The sequence below is a fragment of the Pongo abelii genome, chromosome 1, assembly GCF_028885655.2.
Source record: "Pongo abelii isolate AG06213 chromosome 1, NHGRI_mPonAbe1-v2.0_pri, whole genome shotgun sequence".
In the NCBI taxonomy this organism is placed as follows: Eukaryota; Metazoa; Chordata; class Mammalia; order Primates; family Hominidae; genus Pongo; species Pongo abelii.
This window is the reverse complement of record NC_071985.2, coordinates 212,072,357-212,094,542: the sequence shown is the minus strand read 5'-3', so window position 1 is coordinate 212,094,542 and position 22,186 is coordinate 212,072,357. Positions and strand designations below refer to the sequence as shown.

At 50.5% G+C, this 22,186-nt stretch overlaps 1 protein-coding gene across 5 annotated transcripts in view; it reads left to right on the top strand.

Annotated features, from left to right (window-relative positions):
* The first annotated feature begins 721 nt into the window (after positions 1 to 721).
* ALPL (alkaline phosphatase, biomineralization associated) overlaps positions 722 to 22,186 on the top strand; it is a 68,596-nt gene continuing 47,131 nt past the window's right edge. For 2 of the 5 annotated variants that reach the window (XM_054546744.2, XM_054546743.1), the window contains exon 1: positions 1,114 to 1,267. The gene's annotated coding sequence lies outside the window, so the exon portion shown is untranslated. Of the gene's footprint in view, positions 816 to 1,103; positions 1,268 to 1,814; positions 3,958 to 22,186 lie in introns of those variants that run through there. The other 3 variants (XM_054546740.1, XM_054546741.1, XM_054546742.2) reach the window with 3 other exon arrangements.

Genomic DNA, 22,186 nt, shown 5'->3' with positions numbered 1-22,186 from the left:
TTCCCAAGGGCCACTGAGAAGACCCTCCTGTTAGGAGTCAGTGAGCTCTGTCGCTGGAGGCATTCAAACAGAGCCTGCGGACTTCTCACTACGAAGTTGTCCAGAGAATTCAGTGCTCAGAGGAAAGGGAGTGGTTACTCCATCAGAGCTGGTTCCCCAGGAGCGGGAGCAGGGCCTGTAGCGCCCAGCGTCTGTCCCTGGCTCCCATCTATCCGGGATTTTAGCGTTTCCTCTGTAGTTTTCAAGCACTGTCTCATATGACTCTCGCACCAGCGAGAGGCCAGGGCAGATGGTGTCTGCCTGTTAAAGAGGGGCAGGCTGGTCCACATAGGTCAAGTGACTTGGCCAAGGTCACCAGAGCAGAGTTTTGAACTTGAGCTGTCTGACTCAACTGCCTGGGAAGTGCCTGCCCCTCCTCCGGCATCCAGGGAGCATGTCCTGGGGCTCTGGCTAGGACATAGCTGGATACCTGCGGGCCCTTTACGTCTCTAAAGAGAGAAAGAGGGAAGGGCCCCTGTCTAGGGGGTGGTTTCCCTCCAGGTGGCACCCCTCCGAGGTCCCCTTCTGCTGCTTCTTGCGGTAGCCAGGGAGGCAGCCCACGGGCAGGGAAGCGGGGGTGGGGGTGGAGAGTCAGAGGTTCACGTGGACAGAGACAGAGAGACAGGGACACGTGGGCAGAGACGGATAAAGACAGAGACCCAGAGAAAGCCAGATATGTTGACAGACACAGAGACAGACGCCAGAGAAGAAGGCAGACAAAGAGACGGGTGGAGACAAAGACTCCCACCAAGAGACGCAGAAGGGAGATGCCGACGGTAAAGACAAAACAGGAGACGCGCGCAAGGAGAGGGTCAGAGCCCAGGCTCGCTGAGAGAGGAAGGGCTGGGTTGGGGCAGCCCGGAGGCAGAGAGACCGAGAGTGCGGGCGCGCGAGGGACGCCAGGGCCGCGCCACCCCAGCCCGTTCCTAGCTCCGCTCCCGGCAGGGGGCGCCCTGGCCTCGTGGCGCGACCGGCCCGCCGGGCGCGGGGCTCGGGCCGGGGGCGGGGCCGGGGCCGGGCTGGGGAGGGGTTGGGGCCGGGGGCGGGGGAGGGGGCGGGGGAGGGGGCGGGCTGCCCGGGCCTCACTCGGGCCCCGCGGCCGCCTTTATAAGGCGGCGGGGGAGTTGGCCCGGGCCGCGTTGCGCTCCCGCCACTCCGCGCCCGCTATCCCGCCTCCGGGCTCCCACGCGTTTGTTCCTGGACGGACCCTCGCCAGTGCTCTGCGCAGGTAAGGACTCGACGCTGCCCCGCGCCCCGGTTCCCCAGGGCCCCCGCGGACGTGGTCGATCCCCTTCTGCATCCTCCGCTGGCCCCGTGGTTGAACTTTAATGGCAGGGCCAGGGTCTCCAGCGCCACGCCGCCCACAGCAGCCCATTCGGTACGCCCCGCAATTGGTCCTGCGCCTGTCCTCCCGCGCATCCCAAGCTCCCGGCGCGCGCTCTGGGCGGGACAGGAGATTGGACGTGGCGCCCTCAGAGCCGGCGAACTCAGGGGACCGCGCTCGGGACCGCCCTGCAGTCCCAGGGTCTCCTACCTCCCGAGCCGCTGCCTGGGACCCTGCGCTCTGTCTGGGCACCTGCCCTTGCTGCCCATAGACTGAGCCCCTCTTGGTGCCTCCTTAGCCGTAGCTCTAGAGACTTGGGCTGCCAACCCCCAGGCCTCGTGGCCTGGCGCCCTCCCAGGCGTCCCACCTGACCCGGTGGGGTCTAAAGCAGTTTGATTTGGGAGGAGGAGAGGGAGGGAGGTGCTTGGAATGGGGGGCGTGGCGGGAGGAGACAGAGGACACCCGCGTGGGTGTCTAAGAGTGGGCACCCACTGTGGGCACCGCAGCTGTGGGGCAAAGCTCTGGAGCCCGCGAAGCCGAAGGAGCCTGCCACCCTCTTTGGGCTTTGCGAGGTGGGCCGCCCAGGGCTGCTTCCCTGCCCAGTCTTGGTAAGAAAGGGTTAAACGCAGGTCTCAGCAGAAAGGCAGGAGGCCGAGGAAAGCCTCCCCCACTCCGCATTGTGCCTTATTACTCTTTTTCAACACATAATGGGGTTGAAGGCGGGGCCTTTACAAAGGCCTCTGGGTGGAGGGCGAAAATCCTTGAGATCAAAAGAGGGGGCGATTCTTAGGCCAGGAAGGGCTTTGGGCCCTGGGAAAAAGTCAGAGACCGCTCAGGTGGGCCTAGTGCCCAGGGAGGCAGGGGTTGGGTCCCGGCCTCAGTGTAGATACTGCAACTGTTTTTTGAAGGCCTACCGTGCATAGAGGAACCTGCTCTGACATCTCACGTACATCGTTTCATTTTACAAATGGGGAAACTGAGGCTTAGACAATTTAAGTAAGTGGTGGGACCAGGGTTTGAATCCAGACTCCAAACTCTGCAACCCTAGCGTCCTGCTCCCACTGTGTTGCCTAAGAGATACGGGGCGAAGCCTTGGTTTTGTCTTCAGGCTCCTCCTGGGCTCAGCCGGCTCTTCCTCCACTCTCCAGTCTTGCCCTTTCCAACTCTTTAGTCCTCCCCACCTGTGGGTGTCCCCACCCTGTCCTGCCCCAGCCATCCCACTCCCTGGCCCCATGCATCTTGTTCCTGTGTCACCTGTTTCTTTCTTTAACTGAATACCTGTGAATTCCCTCAGAAGAGGCCCCTGGACACAGCTTCTCAACATCCCAACTGGTGAAGACTAGGCTGAGTGATGATCCCAGTCTGTGTCCATGAGCCCATTTGTAAAAAGGGGTGTATTCCCCTTTCAGGACTATTGTGAGGAATAAAACTGAACTGAGGCCAGAACAAGATGCTATCTTCATTCAGCAAATACTTAAGCATCCGCCGTGTGCCAAGCTCTGTTCTAGGTACCGGGAATGCCGCAGTAAATCAGCCAAAAGCCCTCTTCTGGATTGGATGTTTGCATAACAAAATTCTTTCAGGCTTTGAAACTCAGAATTCACCGTGTAGACTTGAAATCAAGCTATTCATAAGGAGGGAGATTAAGACGCAATCACCTGTAAAATGGATCGGCCAACCTTTGGCCCTCACTTTAGCAAAGGCAACCTTGCTGTGGGACCTGGGATCAGTTCTGTTCCCTCTCTGTGCCTCAGCCTCCTCCCATAAGCTGTGGAGATCAATAATGCCTACCAGTGGTGAGGTCTAGATATGATGAATGCTTGCGAAGGGTTTAAGCTGGTACCTGTGCTTAAGAAAATCCTGGCTATCCCCAGCTCTCTTCTCAGCAGAAAATGCAATGCGGAGACTGGAAGTTGGGTTATGTGCCTACCCTGCCTCTGAACCTGTCACCCACTTCTGCCCAGGCCCTTCCCATCCTGTCGGGCTGCACATGTGGGGTGGCATGGTGCCCTCCTTGCTCACACTGAGATGCCACCTTCTGTCGCCATTCTAAACACAGCCTGGGCTGGGAGCGCAGAGCTCCGTGATGAGATCAGCCCTGGAGCCATCATCTCTGCAGTGCTTCCTGCCCTCTGCCTGTTCTTGTGCCTCACCATGTCCCAGCTCAGGACCAAACTCAGCCCTGTTCTGTCCCATGACTTACATACCCAACATTCCCTGCAAGCTGGATATGATCTTGGAAAGGGGAAGCGAGTTGCCCAGAGGCACACAGATGCTACCTGGGGAGCTGGGGCTGGAGCCTGCGTATCTAGAATTCCAAATCTAGCAATCTCCATGCTGTACCCATCTCTGGGCATATGAGGCCTTTTAATCCAGGGAGTAGGATCCAGTAGCAGAGCCCGAGTTCTCACCTTGAAATCAGTCTGACTTGGCTTTTTAATACAAAACCCAGAGCTCCGAGAGAACATTGCTGGGAGAGTGAGCAAGCTGGGCTGAGAACCAGCACTCAGAAATCTCCATGTGGCCACAGGAATGCTGACTTGGCTTCCCAGCACCATGTCGTCGTCGTTGGCAGGCTGGAGCTGGGCTTTGTGGTATGTTAGATTTGTTTTTTTTCTTCTGGAGATGTCCTCACTTTCAGAGGGCAGTTAGGGGCAGTAGACTGGAGGTTCATTCCCAGCACTGCCATGCGACCCTGGACAAGTCACCTTCCCTTTCGGAGCCTCAGTTTTCTCATCTGCAGTATGGATTAACATTATATACTTTGCAGGGTCGCAAGATCGTAAATGGTTTTCCAACTTTGGGCTGAACCAGCATTGATGTTATTAAGACATTCATATTTCCTGTGGAGCAATTTCAAGAGCAGTTAACTTTATCCCTACCAGGTGATCCTGAGGGCCTGAGGGAAGTCCACGTTTAGGTTACAAAAGCCTACACAGCAGGGAAAACACTGGTTTGGGGGCTGGCGTCTTGGATTCCAATCGCCAGCTGTGTGACCTGAGGCAAGTCACTTAACCTCTCTGAGTGTCAAGCTCATAAGAGGCCCCCAACATCAAGATATGATGCTCAGTGTCTGAAGAACATAGTCTCTGTATTTTTCTGCCTCCTTGTACCAGCCCCCAACCCCCCCGCCAACACTTCGTTAATTGCTCCCAGAAAAACTCTATGCTTAAAGTTTTCCATGCTTAAATTCTCAGCCTCACTATGGCATGAAATCAATTGTTTGCATTGAATTTGACTTCTCAAATTAAGGGGTAAAATTTGAGATGAGAGTAGGGGGTTAGGGAGGAGATGAGGACGAAGTTAAACCAGATGTGCTTTTGTTTAATTGTAGGATGGTGGTTAAGCTGCTCAAGTATTACCATCGTTCTTTCTGAATTCCAGTAACCAGGAGTCAGGTTTCACAAAAAATTGTAGTGTTCTTTCCTGGCTGGTGTGGACTCACCCTCTCTATTATTATTATTATTATTATTACTATTTTGTATTCATCCGAGGCCACAGAGTACTGTCCAGAGAGGAGACATAGATCCCCAGAATTTCAGTTGGAAGGCCGTTAGAAGCTGGCTCGGTCAACTGGGCTCTGGGCGCACCAGGGAGACTGAGGCCCAGAAAGGGGAAGAGCCTTGCCCAGGGTCACACAATTGCTTAGGGCAGAGTGGACTGGGAATTCAGTCTCCTGGCTTTAAGCTACATGATCTTTCCAAAGACAACCACTCTCCTGAATTTGGTGTGTTTCATTTCTACAGTATATTCTTAGCATAGCTGTTTTTTGAAAAGCGTTGTTTAAGGGAGGATGCAGATGATGTGAGTTGGTGGAAAAAGATATTAAGCTCAAGAGAGCTGAGCTGAAGTCCTTGAACTACCTCTGTGACCTTGGGCAAGTCACTTCCCCTCTCTGAGTCTCAGATTCTTCATCTGTAAACCAATATATCTGAGGAGTAGGAGTGGAGAGATGAGACTTCCCTAAGACTTGGAATGGGTCTAATGTATTCAACTGGTCCTCAAATATTTATAGCCTACTGTGTACTGGGTTATGGGAGATCCGTCACAAACTGCCTTCCCAAGGCTGCAGGGGGTGGGGGATTGTTGACTTTTGCGGTGATTAAACAACTTTAATTTAGTTGCTGGTGTTTTTAAACCAGGCAATTTCATTTTATATAAAGATAAGGGTTTCTGGCTTCTCTTGAAAGATCAGAAGATGTGGCCATATGGGGCTATGTCCCTGCCTGGCCACAGTGGCTGGAGCTGATTAGCAGCTGCTCCATCCACTTTACCACAGTGTCCACCACGCCCCACTGCCTCACATTTGCCCACCTGCCTCCCTGACATTACCTACCTGCCTTCTAAGCTTGTGGTTTCTGGGCTAGATGCGGGGAGGCCATGTAAGAGGGGCTCCAATTCCACTTGAATGATTGTGTGGGGCTTGGGCCAGCCCTCAGGGGGCTCAGGGTGAGAATATGGGACACGTAGACACCAGCCCCTCTTCCGTAGCCTGGCAACATCTACAAAACATGTCAGCTACGTGAAGGAGAAGGAGCTTTCTTCCTGCTTTGGTGGTCCTCAGGAAGAGTCTGAGGGCTCTGGAGGTTTGGGGGTGATACAGCATCTGCCTGTCAAGGCTCAGTGAGCTGAGCCCAGGGTCTAGCTGGGGACAGGCATCGCTGGGTACTTCATTCTAAAGATTGCACAGCCCCTGCAGTGAAGAGACTCCCTTGACATCTTCCACCTTACCCCTTGCTCCCCAAGAGCCCTGTGCATTGGTGCGCCACCTCACCCTGTGCTCCCTAATAGCCCTGTGCATCAGTGCATACCCCACTTCTCAGACAGGAAACACGATCTTGCACTCTGAACCCACAGCTCTCTGTTCCACCCCCTTTGCTGGGAGCCAGGGCCTGGTGATGACAGGCAGGTACCGTGGTGGCTGCAGCAGGCATCTCAGAATCGCCATGTCTGAGCCAGAGGGTAGCACAGGAGGCTGTGAAGCCTGATGGTTACATGTGGGGGCTCTGGAGGCAGCTGCTGTGATGTGAGATTCTAGGTCTCCCCAAATCAACTGCTCCAGGGATTATGAGATGGACAAGGCAGACTGATTGATTGTCGATTGCTGATACTAACCTCACATCCCCTGGTCCTTACACCTGCAGACGACTTCAGAAATGTGCCCTGTGTGGGAAGTGGCATTTTGTGAGCACCATTGGGTACCAGGCACTTTCACACATTACTTTTGATACTCACCTACCCCCTACCCTCCAGCATTTTGCAGTTAAGGAGACTGAGGCTCAGAGGGCAGACACCTTAAGATTACTCCTCCCCTAGGTCTCCATGCCTCTCTGCTTTGACCCAGGGAAGGGAGAAGAGGACAGGCTGGAAGGTCATTTCTGGAAATAAGGCTGTGGAGACCCTGTAGTGAGGCCCTGACCCTCCAGACTTTCTAAGCCACCCCCTTCTCCTCCACTCCAGCTTGTTTCAGAGATGCTTCTTCATCCTTCCAGAGCTCAGTTTGTCATTCAGGTGCATGAACTTTACCTGGCCAGGTCTGCAAACTGCTGGGCAGAGCTCAGCAAATATTTTATGTTCTTTAAAAAAGTTTTTAGGTGGCCAAAGCAAATTGCTTTTACTGGAAAAACCAGAAGTGTGACCTTTATTTTATTTTTGCAGAGATGGGGCCCTGCTACGTTGCTCAGCCTGGGTTCAAGAAGTCTACCCACCTTGGCCCCCCAAAGTGCTGAGATTATAGGCATGAACCATTGGGCCTGGCCCATAAGTGCACCCCTTAAAAAGATCTACCAGGTGACTCTTTCTTTAGACTGAGTCTCACTATATTCCCCAGGCTGCAGTGCAGTGGCATCATCTCGGCTCATTACAACCTCCGCCTCCTGGGTTCCAGAGATTCTCCTGCCTCAGCCTCCCGTGTAGCTGGGATTACAGGCACATGCCACCACACCCAGCTAATTTTTGTATTTTTAGTAGAGACATGGTTTTGCCATGCTGGCCAGGCTGGTCTTGAACTCCTGACCTCAGGTGATCCACCCTCCTCAGCCTCCCAAAGTGCTGGGATTATAGGCATGGGCCACCACACCCGGCCCCAGTGACTTTTTGTTGGGTCGACCTCTTGCCTTCTCTAGTGCACCTTTACTAGGTCAGTAAAGCCACAGGGTGGGTACCACTTAGCTCTCAGGCTGAGGTTCTCAGGCCTCTTGCTGGCTGTCACTGCAGTGTCTCAGGCTTGTTTTTTTTTTTATTTGTTTGTTTTTGTTTTTTGTTGTTGTTGTTGTTTTTTGAGACAGGGTCTAGTGGCTCTGTTGCCCAGGCTGTAGTGCAGTGGCACGATCACGGCTCACTACAGTGCAGCCTTGACTGCCTGGACTCAAGCAGTCCTCCCACTCCAACCTCCCAAGTAGCTGGGACCACAGGCATTCGCCACCACGCCCCGCTAATTTTTTTTATTACTTGTAGAGACGAGGTCTTGCAATGTTGCCCAGGCTGGTTTCAAACTCCTGGGATCAAGTGATCCTCCCACCTCATCCTCCCAAAGTGCTGGGATTACAGGTGTGAGCCACTGCATCCGGCCAGCCTGGCCTTTCGGAGGATCTCATCCCCCTCCACCTGTCTCCACCTGTCTCCACCTCAACTTACCTGTCTCTCAGCACACAGGAGTTACTAACCGGCCCGTCTGCCGCTATTCTGGTGAGAAAGTGTCTCATCTGAGGCCCATTTCCCCTCCTCCACTCCTTCTGAGCCCTTCTATAGCTCCTCTTTTTTCTCTGCCTCATTCTGCTGGTCCCTGCCATGCCACTGCTAACTAAAAGTCCATAGACTATAAGCCTGACATGCACGTACTAGGCATGGTGCTCAGTGCCTTGCCTGTAATTACTCATTTGGTCCTACAGCAGCGCTGGGTGGCAGGTGCTATTATCCCCACATTACAGATGAGAAAACGGAAACACAAACTCCCCCAGCTGGGAAGTGAGAAGTAGACATGTTTGTTCCCTGCCATGACCCATCCATCCATTCAAGGCTACTGCTTTCTCCGTGATGCAAATGACATAACCCATCTTCCTAGAAGAGTCAGTTCCCTATTTATCTTAAAACCATCCAATATACAAATTCATATTCTAGGTCCGTTAGCCTATCAAGATATCAGAGATAAACAGGGTTCCTCTCAACAGCTTGTCCAAGCCCTTAATCACCTAAGTGATTTTTTTGTGTGTGAAAATGCTGTTTTTTGTTTTTCCCCGTGACCTAATCCTTATACAGATGCTCCTTGATTTACCAAAGGTTTTTGTCCTGGAATTGTAAGTTGAAAAATATCATAAGTAGAAAATGGATATAACACCTAACCTGTCAAACATGGTAGCTTAGCCTGACTTATCCTAAATGTGCTCAGAACAGTTACATTAGCCTATAGTTGGGCAAATCATCTAACACGAGGCCTATTTTGTAATAAAGTGTTGACTATCTCGTGTCAATTTCTTGGCTATACTGTATTGAATGTGAAAAACAGAATGGGCTGGCTGGGTACTCGAGGTGTGGTTTCCACTGAACACTATAGCTTTTGCATCATCGTAAAGCAAAAAAATCTTAAGTGTAAGTTGGGGACAGTCTGTAATGAACATTTAAGGGCTTACTCTGTGTCAGAAACCGAGCTAATCACTTTGAATGACCTTATTGTATTGAGCTCGTAATTCTTTTCATTTTGCAAACAAGGAAACGGAAGCTCAGAGAGATTGAGTAATGTTCTCAAAGTTTGGAAAGTGCAGGTGAGACTCAAATCCAGGGTTGCCCAATCAGATTGGCATCTGGATTAAAATTTGCATGTTTGGAGACGAGCTCTCAGGGCACCTTGTGGTACACATTTGTTTTTCAGTGAGTTTGCAAATGACGTGGGGGTGGGAGGCCCCAGGGGGAGGAGACAGAACATAGACACACCTGGTGGGGCAGCAGCGTCTGTTCTCCCAGACAGTGGATCTTAGCCTGTTCATCCCCTCATAGGAAATGACAAGCCTTGAAGGAAGCATCCTGAGAAACCCAGAGGGGCTTGGGTTTGAATCCCAGCCCTGCCATTTCAAGCTGTGTGACCTTCGCCAAGTCCCTTTCCCTCTCTTAGCTTCTGGCTACCCTGCTAACCACGCATGGTTTATTTGAATGAGGCAAAGGCCTTAGGATTTTTTGGTTTGTGGATGGCGAATAGCCAGCATGTCTCCTTCCTCTCTCCTGCCCTGCACCCACATCGGACATCACTAGTCAACCACTGCTCGCTTTCCTTCCCAGGTTCCTTCTAAGTACAGTGTTCCAGACAGCCATTAGCAACTAATATGGAGTTGGCGCACAAGATAAAAGGACATCCCAGAACCAGATTAGATTTGGTCATTGTGTGGGTGGGGGTAGGGAAGGGATAGGCCCAGGTGGCACCCAGTTCAGTGTCACGGTGCTCCTTGGTCTTCTTTTCCTTGTCTTTGGAGGAGCTAAGCTAGACTGTACCAGGGCCTGCCCCAGGTGTGGGGTAGGAACCTTTTATGAGGCACACAGCTGTGCCCATGTTCAGTCCCAAGGGAGAGGCAGGTTTCTGGGCCTGATCACTGTCTAGGCTTAAAGTAAGAGTGACAAGAAAGAGGCTGGTTTCAGGTCCTGCTGGAAAGAGTTAGGCCTGCCCCTCTCCACCCTTTGTAATAACATCCATAGTAGTAATAAGAGTTCTCGACACTGACGGACCACTTGTTACACACCAGGCCCCTCTGCAAAATGCTTTGTAGACATTTACACATTTAATCCTCATACCAGCCCATTTTTCAGGTGAGGAAAATGACTCAGAGTAATTTGCCTGGGTTTGCCCAGCTGGTAAGTGTCGGAGCTACGATTTGAATTCATATCTGTTGAACCCCGAATAAATAACTCTTATTACTACTATGGATATTATTACAAAGGGAGGCCAGCCTAACTCTTTCCAGGAGGACCTGAAACTGAGCTCTTTCTTTTTTTTATGGTATTCAGAACATCACTTTATAAACTGTTGTCATATTACCATTTAAACATTAATACCCAAATACAGAATTTAGACAATTACTTTACATTTTAACTGTACCATCCCCAAGCTCTCAGCTATGAATTTGGTCTGGGGAGAGGGCTCCATAATAGGCCACTGAAGTCCCCTGTCCCACCCCTTTATTCTCCCCCGAAAACTAGCTGCCCAACTGCTCTGCCAGACTTGGGCTAGAACTTGGCTTCACTGTGACAGTGGGACCACCTGGGCCCTACAGTGTGGCAAAACCGATCTGCCCACAAACTCCATCCCAGGTGTTGAGATGCTAACACACTGAAGCTGAAAGACCCCACTTGGTTTTGCTACAGATCAAGTTACATCTGACTGGAGAGCTTGTCCTCTACCCTATTTCCTGCACAAGTCTTTTTCTTCGTAATGCAACAAGTGCTACTCAGCTCAGATCCAATGGGACACAGGGAAAGGGGCTGTAGTGCAGCTCAGCCTTGCTGAGGGAGACCCCTGCCTCGCCAAAGCGCTTCGCTTACAAAGGCTGAAACTGGCCTCTTTCTCGTCACTCTCACTAGACGGTGATCAGTCCCAGAAACCTGCCTCTCCCTTGGGACTGAACATGGGCACAGCTGTGTGCCTCATAAAAGGTTCCTACCCCACACCTGGGGCAGGCCCTGGTACAGTCTAGCTTAGTTCCTCCTGCTTTCCTCTACCGCAGGCTCAGTGTGGGGCCTGCGGGCTCTGCGCCCTTCTCTCAGCTTACCATGATCATTTCTCATTGTTGAGCGCAATACGTCTTTGCCTGCGGAAAGTGCTTTCCCATCGGCAGAGCCTTCCGCGTTTACACATGGGCAGCACAGCAAAGGGCATCTATTTTTGCAAGGGAGAAAACTGAAGCTCAGAGGCTGGGCACAAGGGCTCATGCATGTAATCCCAGCACTTTGGGAGGCCAAGGCGGGCAGATCGCTTAAGGTCAGGAGTTCAAGAACAGCCTGGCCAACATGGTGAAACCCTGTCTGTACTAAGAACACAAAAACTAGCTGGGCGTGGTGGTGTATTCCTGTAATTCCAGCTACGTGGGAGGCTGAGGCATGAGAATCACTTGAATCCGGGAGGCGGAGGTTGCAGTGAGCAGAGATCGCGCCACTGCACTCCAACCTGGGTGACAGAGTGAGACTGCATTTCAAGAAAACAAAAAGAAGATTGAGGCTCAGGGACGGAGGGTGGTGGGCCCAGGATCACACAGTGAATAAACGGTAAACCCTGCACCGAGGAATTAGGTACCCCACCTGTTCCCTAGGCCATCCGGAACAAGTTGCCTAGGGGAACCTGAGGTCAGTGCTGGGAACGCAGGAGTGTTGGCTCAGCAGAGGCAGGGGTTGTGCCTGCCCCCCGCATCCCACCCAGATACACCCTATCCTGTTTTAATCAGCCATTGACCTTGGACAAGTCACTTTAACACTCCCAACCTCAGTTTCCAGGCACTTATTCTATTTTTCAGGTTTGTTGTTGTTGTTGTTTGTTTGTTTTTTGAGACATGGTCTTGCTCTGTCACCCAGGCTGGAGTTCAGGCACGATTGTAGTTGACTGCAGCCTTGACTTCCTGGGCTCAAGTGATCTCCTATCTCAGCCTCCCGAGTAGCTGGAACTGCAGGCTTGTGCCACCATGCCCAGCTAATTTTTTTTATTTTTTATTTTGTGAGATGAGGTCTTGCTTATGTTGATGAGGCTGGTCTTGAACTCCTGGGCTCAGGCAATCCTGCCACCTCAGCTTCCCAAAATGTTGGGATTAACAGGCGGTCAGCCACCGGGCCTGGCATATTTTTCAGTTTTTAAAGCCAAAAGCCATTTCTTTCTTTTTTCTTTTTTTTTTTTTTTTTGAGACGGAGTCTCGCTCTGTCGCCCAGGATGGAGTGCAGTGGCTTGATCTTGGCTCACTGCAGCCTCCCAGGTTCAAGTGATTCTCCTGCCTCAGCCTCCGGAGTAGCTGGGACTATAGGCGTGTGCCACCATGCCTGGCTAATTTTTTGTACTTTTAGTAGACACGGGGTTTCACCATGTTAGCCAGGATATTCTCGATCTCCTGACCTTGTGATCCGCCCACCTCAGCCTTCCAAAGTGCTGGGAGCCATGGTGCCCGGCCTAAAGCCATTTCTTATTCATGAACTCACCAAACCATCAAAGCAACCCAATAAAGTATTAACATCATTTTGCAAAGTGGGAGACTGAGGCTTGGGGAGGCAAGCAACTTGCCTGAGGTAAAATTGATGGTGAAACCAGGCCTCAAACTCAGGATCCCAGGCTGAAGGTCTTTCCCCAGCTGTGTCTCCAGTCTCTCTCATTTTTGCCTTTGTACCTGCCATCCCCTCCCCTGCAGCGACCTCTTCCTGCTTGTGTTGCCAGTTGGCATCACAGCTGTTTTTCTAGAGCTTGCTTTGGATATCTTGAACCCTTTGTAATCTGATCATCCACATAGCGTCTGGCTCTGAGTCTCAGTTCCTGGAGGGCAGGAGCCCCATCTGAGTCACTCGTGAATTCCCATGCCTAACAAGATGCCTGCTTTCAGCAAGCGTTTAATGACTTCTTTTTTTTTTTTTTTTTTTTTTTTGAGACGGAGTCTGCTCTGTTGCCCAGGCTGTAGTACAATGGCGCGATCTCGGTTCACTGCAACCTGCGCCTCCCGGGTTCAAGCGATTCTCCTGCCTCGGCCTCCTGAGTAGCTGGGATTACAGGTGCCCGACACCACGCCTGAATAATTTTTGTATTTTTGGGAGAGACAGGGTTTCGTCATGTTGGCTAGGCTGGTCTCAAACTCCTGACCTCAGGTGATCCACCCGCTTTGGCCTCCCAAAGTGCTGGGATTACAGGTGTGAGCCACCACGCCCAGCCCATTTAATGACGTTTGAGTTCATGAAAGGCTGCCCCACCTGGCAAGGGTTTCCACAGCTGGCCTGGCTTGGTTACCATGGGGAAGCCTGGGAGGGATGCCCCACTGGGTGTGACCCTTGAGCCACTCAATGCGAAGCCTGGCCACCCTCCCCAGACCTTCACTGGTGTCCTTCCACCAATGACACCAGCTCATAAATGGTTAGTGATTGGCAGCAGGGCAAGCCAGTGTCTCTGGGTCCAGTTTTCCTGTTGGCAGTTCAGGCCTTTAGTCTTACTCAGGTATGAGGTGCCCAGTGTCATACCTCTGGCCAATGTCTTTGTCCATTTTGTTCACAGATGTACCCCTAATCCCAAACGGCCTTAATTTCTTTAATGATAATAATAGTCATAGCTGTAAATTTGCTGAATCTGCATGTACCATGCTTCCTGGTGCATAGTAGGCACTTAATACATATTTGTTGAATGAATGAATACTCACAGTGAGTTAACATTTCTTAGAGACTGAGAGTCCCTAAGTGAAAGGTCACTTGTGTGACCTCTGTGCCTCAGTTTCCTGTGTCGACTCCATGAGAGGTACTCAGAGGAGTAACCAATACATATGTCGATATATATTTTTTTTTTTTGAGACGGAGTCTCGCTCTGTTGCCCAGGCTGGAGTGCAGTGGCGCAATCTCGGCTCACTACAAGCTCCACCTCCCGGGTTCACGCCATTCTCCTGCCTCAACCTCCCCAGTAGCTGGGACTACAGGCGCACACCACCACGCCCAGCTAATTTCTGTTGTATTTTTTTAGTAGAGACAGGATTTCACCATGTTAGCCAGGATGGTCTCGATCTCTTGACCTTGTGATCCGCCCGCCTTGGTCTCCCAAAGTGCTGGGATTACAGGCGTGAGCCACTGCGCCCGGCCAGGTTTGTTTAAAATATATCATGAACCAGGCTGTGTTCTAAGCAGCTCACATGTATTTATTCATTTATCCTTGCACCTGAGGCTCAGAGAGATTAAGTTCATGTCTCCTAGGTCACCCGGTTGGTGTCACGTGCAAATATTTTAATATCTCCCAGGACATGTGTGTTCCAAATAACATAATATGGGAACCACCTCCCCTACCAGCCTCCTCCCATAACACAGACCTCATGCCCCAGATCCTAGGCTCAGAACAAACGGGAACAGTAGTAGGTGAGTCAAGTGGTCATGTTGTCCCTGACTATAAAATGCCTCTTCCAGTGTCAGGCACACAATAGGTCTTATGATCACCATCTGTGGGATAGGCGCCAATCATGATCTGTGCAGAAGCTGGCAGGAGGGAGCCCCAAATCCGCTGGAGGAAACTCGGGGGCTGGGGGGACTTTAGAGAAGAAATGACAGCGGTCATAAATCATTGTAACGGTAACAGCTCATATTAACTGAGTGGCAGGCGCTGTTCAAGCAAGTCAGATACATTAATCATTTAATCCTCATATCAGCCCTAGGAGGTAGATATTATTGTCATTGTCCCCACTCACGGATGGGGAGCCAGGCTCAGAAATCAGCTCATTTGGGCTGGGCGCAGTGGCTCCTGCCTGTAATCCCAGCACTTTGGGAGGCCGAGGTGGGTGGATCACCTGAGGTCAGGAGTTCGAGACCAACATGGCCAACATGATGAAACCCCATCTTTACTAAAAATATAACAAATTAGCCAGATGTGGTGGCAGGTGCCTGTAATCCCAGGTACTCAGGAGGAGGAGGCAGGAGAATCGCTTGAACCTGGGAGGCGGAGGTTGCAGCGAGCCGAGATTGCGCCACTGTACTCCAGACTGGGTGACAGAGCGAGACTCCGTCTCAAAAACAAAAAACAAAAACAAAAATGGAGAATCAGCTCATTTGTCCAGTAAATGGCTAGTAAATGATAGCTCTGGGGTGTGAACACCAGCACTCAGGCTGTGGCATCTTGCTGTCCTGCCTCCTTCTGTAAAGACTCGTGAAGCTTCCTGCTGGGTAGTTCCTGGTACCTCTGCTCCAGGTTGGCCACTGGCAGCAGGCCTGTGCCAGGGTGCATGCTGGCGCTATATGATCCGTGGGGCGGAGGGGAGTCTCCCCGTCTCCTCACGTCTCCTCAGGGGCCACCCCTGTGTCACACCCTGAGGCTGGGCCCAGACCGGTATTCAGGAAAGGAAACTGATCTGTCACCTCACCCCTGCCTGGGGCAGCCCAGCATGTGTCAGCCCCCTAATGCCCGGGTACTGCCCAGGACCAGCAGTAACAGGGACAACCACCCTCCAACATGGGGAGGCCTGCAACAGCTCCGGGGCAGAAGGAGGCTCAGGGAGGTAGCAACTTACCACCCAGCACTCGTGGAGCTGGTGGGTGGTTGAGCTGGGATTTGGACCCAGGGCTTGGCTCTGGTGAGGGGGGATGTGTCTGCCATGGGGTTGTCTGGTCCAGAGATCCAGGCCTAGCTCTTTTATGAAACCTTAATTTGTTCAGTAATAATAGCAAGAGTTGTCATTTCCTGAATCTAACCTCCCCAAAGGGTAGATACCCAAATCTCTGCTTTTTTTTTTTTTTTTTTGACACAGAGTCTCGCTCTGTCGCCCAGGCTGGAGTGCAGTGGCATGATCTCGGCTCACTGCCACCTCCACCTCCCGGGTTCAAGCAATTCTCCTGCCTCAGCCTACTGAGTAGCTGGGATTACAGGCGTGTGCCACCACACCTGGCTAATTTTTGTATTTTTAGTAGAGACAGGGTTTCACCATGTTGCTCAGGCTGGTCTCAAACTCCTGACCTCATGATCCGCCTGCCTCGGCCTCCCAAAGTGCTGGAATTACAGGCATGAGCCACTGCGCCCGGCCCACATCTCTGCTTTTACAGGTAAAGAAAGGAAGCACAGGCTGGGAGTGGTGGCACATGCCTGTGTCCTAGCTACTTGGGAGACTGAGGCAGGAGGATTGCTTGAGCCAAGGAGTTCAAGGCTGCAGTGAGATATCATTGCACCTGTGAATAGCCACCGCACTCCAGCCTGGGCAACATAGCAAGATCCCATCTCTAAAAATAAAAAAAATAAGAAAAAAAAATGAATAGAAGCACAAAGGAAGGGAAGGGATCACCTAAGGTCCTATAGCTCATACATGGGTTAATCCAGAATTGGAACCTGGGCAGCCTGGCTCCAGAGTCCGGTCTCACTTAGTGAGTACTAGATAATTCTCTGCATGTCAGATGGGTACACTCTTTTTGAACCTGCTAGTTCTTTTGGAGCCAGATCTGGGGAGGGGGAGCAAGGCAGAAGTTGAGCAAATAGCAGGAACAGACCGTGTGACACTTGCTGGGAGGCGCCGAGGCTCCAGATCCCTGAGCTTAGGAGTGCGGAGTTTATCTATCTCCTGTGCGATTCCTGGGGGAAGGGAAGGACAGGCGAAGGGGCATGGCAGGGCAGTCCTGGTGTCTCCAGGACCAGGGTCAGGGGGAGGCCAGAGCAATTAGCCTGGCTGAGGCCTCTGCTAACTCAGAAGCCTCAGTGGGGGATTGGTGCAGGCCTCACTCCAGGGCTCTGGCCTCGAGCCTGACCCTCCTGAGTTTCTATCTGAGGCTTCCAGAGTCTTCCTGGGGCAGTGAATCTCAGAGTGCTGGTTTGTGTGAGAACTTTGTTCTGAAATTTCCTTTTTCAACACCCAAATCCCTGGGCTGGCCTGCCTGCCCCACTTCCCCCTCTTGGAGGAAACGGATGCTTTCCTCTTGGGCGGCCACATGATTTGAATAATCAAGTGTTTCCCAGCTGGCCTCTGGCCAAACGGAGCTTAGCTGGGCAAGGCCCCCAGTTGGGGCACTGAGGCAAGCCTGCCAACCTCCTCATCCCGCCACACACTCCAGCCACCGAGGGTAAAATACAGGAAAAATGCATGGCCCATAGACTTGGCTGGGCCAGGCCCCAGACTATTCCTGTGATGGAGGCAGCGCTTGTCTTGGGCTTTGTCCCATCTACCTGGAGAAAGCTGAGTGGGGGAAGAAAAAGGCTGCCCCTGCTCAGGAAATTCCTGCTGGAGTGGCCTCTCCTGGCGTGCTCACCTGGGTGCTGGCGTCTTGGCACTTGTCAGGGTGGAGAGAGGAGGAAGCCAGTCAGGAAGGGGAAAGACGGGTGCGGGAGGACATTCATTGAGTCAACAAACATCTCATTAGCCCAACTGCCTGTGAGGCCCAGGGCTAGGTGCTGGAATCACAGATGGATCTGCCCTGGTTTTTGCCTTCAAAGAGTGTGTATAGGCTGGGCTCCATGGCTCACGCCTGTAGTCCCAGCACTTTGGGAGGCCAAGGCCAGTGGATCACCTGAGGTCAGGAGTTCGAGACCAGCCTGACCAACATGGTGAAACCTCGTCTCTACTAAAAATACAAAAATTAGCCGGGCATGATGGCACGTGCCTGTAATCCCAGCTACTCCGGAGGCTGAGGCAGGAGAATTGCTTGAACCTGGGAGGCGGAGGTGGCAGTGAGCCGAGATGGTACCATTGCACTCCAGCCTGGGCAACAAGAGCAAAACTCCGTCTCAAACAAACAAACAAACAAACCAAAAGAGTATGTACAGAAAGAGTCTTGTAAGCAGACCCCCCACAGAGCCCTAGGTGGTAGAGGATGAGGGAAAGCATCAGAGGCCACCTAGCTAAGCCTTGGGCAGAATGGCCACAAAGGATTTCTGGAGACAGCAAATTTCATTTATTTATTTTTTTTGAGATGGAGTCTCTGTCTCCCAGGCTGGAGTACCACAGTGCCATCTCGGCTCACTGCAACCTCCACCTCCCAGGTTCAAGGTATTCTCCTGCGTCAGCCTCTGGAGTAGCTGGGACTACAGGCGTGCACCACCATACCTGGCTAATTTTTGTATTTTTAGTAGAGATGGGGTTTCACCATGTTGGCCATGCTGGTCTCGAACTCCTGACCTCAGGTGATCTGCCTGCCTCGGCCTCCCAAAGTGCTGGGATTACAGGTGTGAGCTACCATGCCCAGCCTACTTTATTAATTTTTAATCTTTTTTGCTGCATTATATAATTTTTGATATGTGGTGTTTTTAATCATTCAGTTCTAAGTAATTTTAAATTTCTACTATGACTTTTCTTTGATCCTTGAAATTTTTAGGGATTTTTTTTCATTTCTAAGTGTATGGGTAATGATTTATACTTTTAAACACTTAGCTTCTCACTTAATTGATGGTCACAGGATGTGGTCTATGTGAAAACTTATTATTTGAACTGTGAGACTTTTTGGCCTGGTAGGTGATGAATTATTTAAATGTTTGCATGTTCCTGAAAAGAAAGTGTGTTTATGTATTTTGTTTCTACCATCCTACATTTTTATTTCAATTTGTTCTGCTTTTTCTGTTTTATCACTTTAAAAAATTATCTGTGGCTTTTCCCTACAAAGACAAGATTAGCATTTTCTCATGTCCCTTGTTGCCCTGCCTCTCTTCGGTTTCCACACCCTTCCCTGACATGCCCCCCTCAGCCCCCATGATGTCACATGAAAATTGTCTAGATTTTTACAAAATTGTCAATTCTGAGTTACAGATCTATGTTCTTGTTCTTTTCTTTTCTTTCTTGAGATGGAGTTTCACTCTTGTTGCCCAGGCTGGAGTGCAATGGTGCGATCTCAGCTCACCACAACCTCTGCCTCCCGGGTTCAAGCGATTCTCCTGCCTCCGCCTCCCGAGTAGCTGGGATTACAGGCATGCACCACCACGCCCAGCTAATTTTGTATTTTTAGTAGAGACGGGGTTTCTCTGTGTTGGTCAGCCTGGTCTCGAACTCCCAACCTCAGGTGATCTGCCCGCCTCAGCCACCCAAAGTGCTGGGATTACAGGTGTGAGCCACCACGCCTGGCCCTTCTTGTTCTTTTCTTTGAACTTGAATTTGTTTTGAAAAACTAAACTTTACTAAATTATTTGCTCAGTCTTCAGATATCTTGAGTACATCTGTGGAATTTGCTTCTAATTAAATCATTCCTTTAAAATTATTTGATTCTTTTTTGGAGGGGGCGAGGGGCTGTCTTTTTGTACAAACCTGAGCCCTTGATGCTGTAACTTTTATTAGCCTTTAACTTTTTTTTTTTTTTTGAGGTGGAGTTTTGGCTCTGTTGCTCAGGCTGAAGTGTGGTGGTGTGATCTTGGCTCACCACAAGCTCTGCCTCCTGGGTTTAGGTGAGTCTCCTGCCTCAGCTTCCTGAATAGCTGGGATTAGTGGCACCTGCCATCACACCTGGCTAATTTTTGTATTTTCAGTAGGGACAAGGTTTTACCTTGTTGGCTAGGCTGGTCTCAAACTCCTGACCTGAAGTGATCCGCCCACCTCGGCCTCCCAAAGTGCTAGGATTATAGGCATGAGCCACAACGCCCAGCCAGCCTTTAACATTTGAATGGCTGTTTAGCTGGATAGAAAATTCCCAGCTCAATCTTTTTTTCCTTCTGTAGTTTGGTCAATTCGACATTTATTCCATTTGTGAGTGTTCTGTTTTTCACTAAACCTTTAGGATGTTTTCATTGTGTGTACGTGGTTTTTTTTTTTTTTTTTTTTTTTTAGACAGTCTCGCTCTGTCGCCCAGGCTGGAGTGTAGTGGCACGATCACTGCTCATACAGCCTCAACCTCCCCAAATAAAGTGATCCTCCCACCTCAGCCCCCTAAGTAGCTGGGACTGCAGGTGCATGCTACCATACCCAGGTAATTTTTGTATTTTTTGTAGAGATGGGGTTTCCTTATGTTGCCCAGACTGGTCTCGAACTCCTGGGCTTAAGCGATCCTCCTGCCGTGGCCTCCCAAGGTGCTGAGATTTACAGGAGTGACCTATTCAGGCATGAGATGAGATTACATGCCTGACCTATTCAGTTTCTTTCTTTTTTTTTTTTTTTTGAGACGGAATCTCACTCTGTCACCCAGGCTGGAGTGCAGTGGTGCGATCTTGGCTCACCGCAACCTCTGCCACCCGGATTCAAGCAATTCTCCTGCCTCAGCCTCCCAAGTAGCTGGGATTACAGGCATGTGCCACCATGCCCGGCTAATTTTTTTTGTATTTTTAGTAGAGACGAGATTTCACCATACTGGCCAGGCTGGTCTCGAACTCCTGACCTTGTGATCCACCCACCTCGACCTCCCAAAGTGCTGGGAGGCGTGAGCCTCTGCGCCCAGCCGACCTGTTCAGTTTCTTAATGGTATCTTTTGATAACCAGAGGTTTTTAATTTTTGATGAAGTCCAATTTACCTTTTTTTAATTTACCTTTTTTTTCTTTTATGGAATTGGTATTCTTTGCCTAACTCAAAGTCATGAAAACATTATGGAGTCAGGGCCGGGCATCGTGGCTCACACTTGTAATCCCAGCACTTTGGGAGGTCGAGGTGGGCGGATCACCTGAGGTCAGGAGTTCGAGACCAGCCTGGTCAACATGGCGAAACCCCGTCTCTACTAAAAGTACAAAAATTAGCTGGGTGTGGTGGTGGGTGCCTGTAATCCCAGCTACTCGGGAGGCTGAGGCAGAGAATTGCTTGAACCCAGGAGGTGGAGGTTGCAGTGCACCGAGATTGCGCCACTGCACTCCAGCCTGGGTAACAAGAGCGAGACTCCATCTCAAAAAAAAAAAGAAAATATTATGGAGTCAGTATTCTTTGCCTACCCCAAAGTCATGAAGATATCCTTTTATATTTTCTTCTAGAAGCTTTGTGATTCTGACTTACAATTAGGTTTATGGTTAATCTCAAATTAATGCAGTAAGATTGGGGTTAATGTTCTTTTAACTTTTCTTTCAATGTTCTGTTTCTTTTTTTTTTCTGAGACAGGGTCTTACTTTGTCACCCAGGCTGGAGTGCAGTGGCATGAACATGGCTCACTTCAGTCTCAAACCTCTGGCCTTAAGCAATGCTCCTACCCCAGCCTCCCAAATAGCAGGGACCACAGGTGCACATCACACTTGGCTAATTAAAAAAGAATTTTTTTTGTAGAGATGAGGTTCTTGCCATGTTGCCTGGACCTTCCACAGTGTTGGAATTCCAGTCATGAGCCACCAAGCCTGGCCAATTTTCTGTTTCTTTAATCCCTGCTTCTTCCTGGAAGCGTCGTCAAACTAATAACTTAGCTCTCGCCTCCATCATTCAGCAGCTGGATCCCCTCTGTAATTTATTCCACTTAAGTGTTTGTTATTTCAACTGGTTTTTCACATAGAGTGTTTCCACTGGGGTCTTTTAACCGTTCCTCTTACCGTTTTGCTAACATCTTTGCTCATTTCTTTTGCGTGTTTCTCACATTTATGGAGACTTTTTGTTTGTTTCATTTTGTTTTGTTTTTTTGAGACAGGGTCTCCTCTGTTGCCCAGGCTGGAGTGCAGTGGCGTGATCTCTGCTCACTGCAGCCTCGACCTCCCAAGCTCAAGTGATCCTCCCACTTCAGCCTCCTGAGTAACTGGGACTATAGGTGTGCACCACCATGGCCAGCTAATTTTTTTTTTTGTATTTTTTGTAGAGATGGAGTTTCATTGTGTTGCCCAGGCTGGTGTCAAACTCTTGGGCTCAAGTAATCCACCCGCCTTGGCTTCCTAGAGTGCTGGGATTACAGGTGTGAGCCACCGCACCTGGTCCTGTTAATGGTTTTTCTTTAGAATTCATTGTGCTGTGGCTGGTGGTGGCGTAGGGTGGGATTCGGGGAGCCATGCACTTCTTGCCCTTAAAACTAGCAGCGAGGGAAAACGTATGGCTCCTGGATCCTCCCTCTCAAATCAGTCCCAAATACTGAAAAGCAGAACATCACTAAACCTAGGCAATTACAATTTTTGCTTATTTTAAATTCTCAGTAAATCTGATCTAATACGGCTGATTCCAGCGGTATCTCTAATCGGTTTAGGTTTCTTTTGAAGTCATTGTGCTCCTTGGATACTCTGTTCTTTAACTTGTGAGCTTACTGCGTGGGGGGTTTCAGCTATTCTGTTTGGTGCTGTGTCTTTG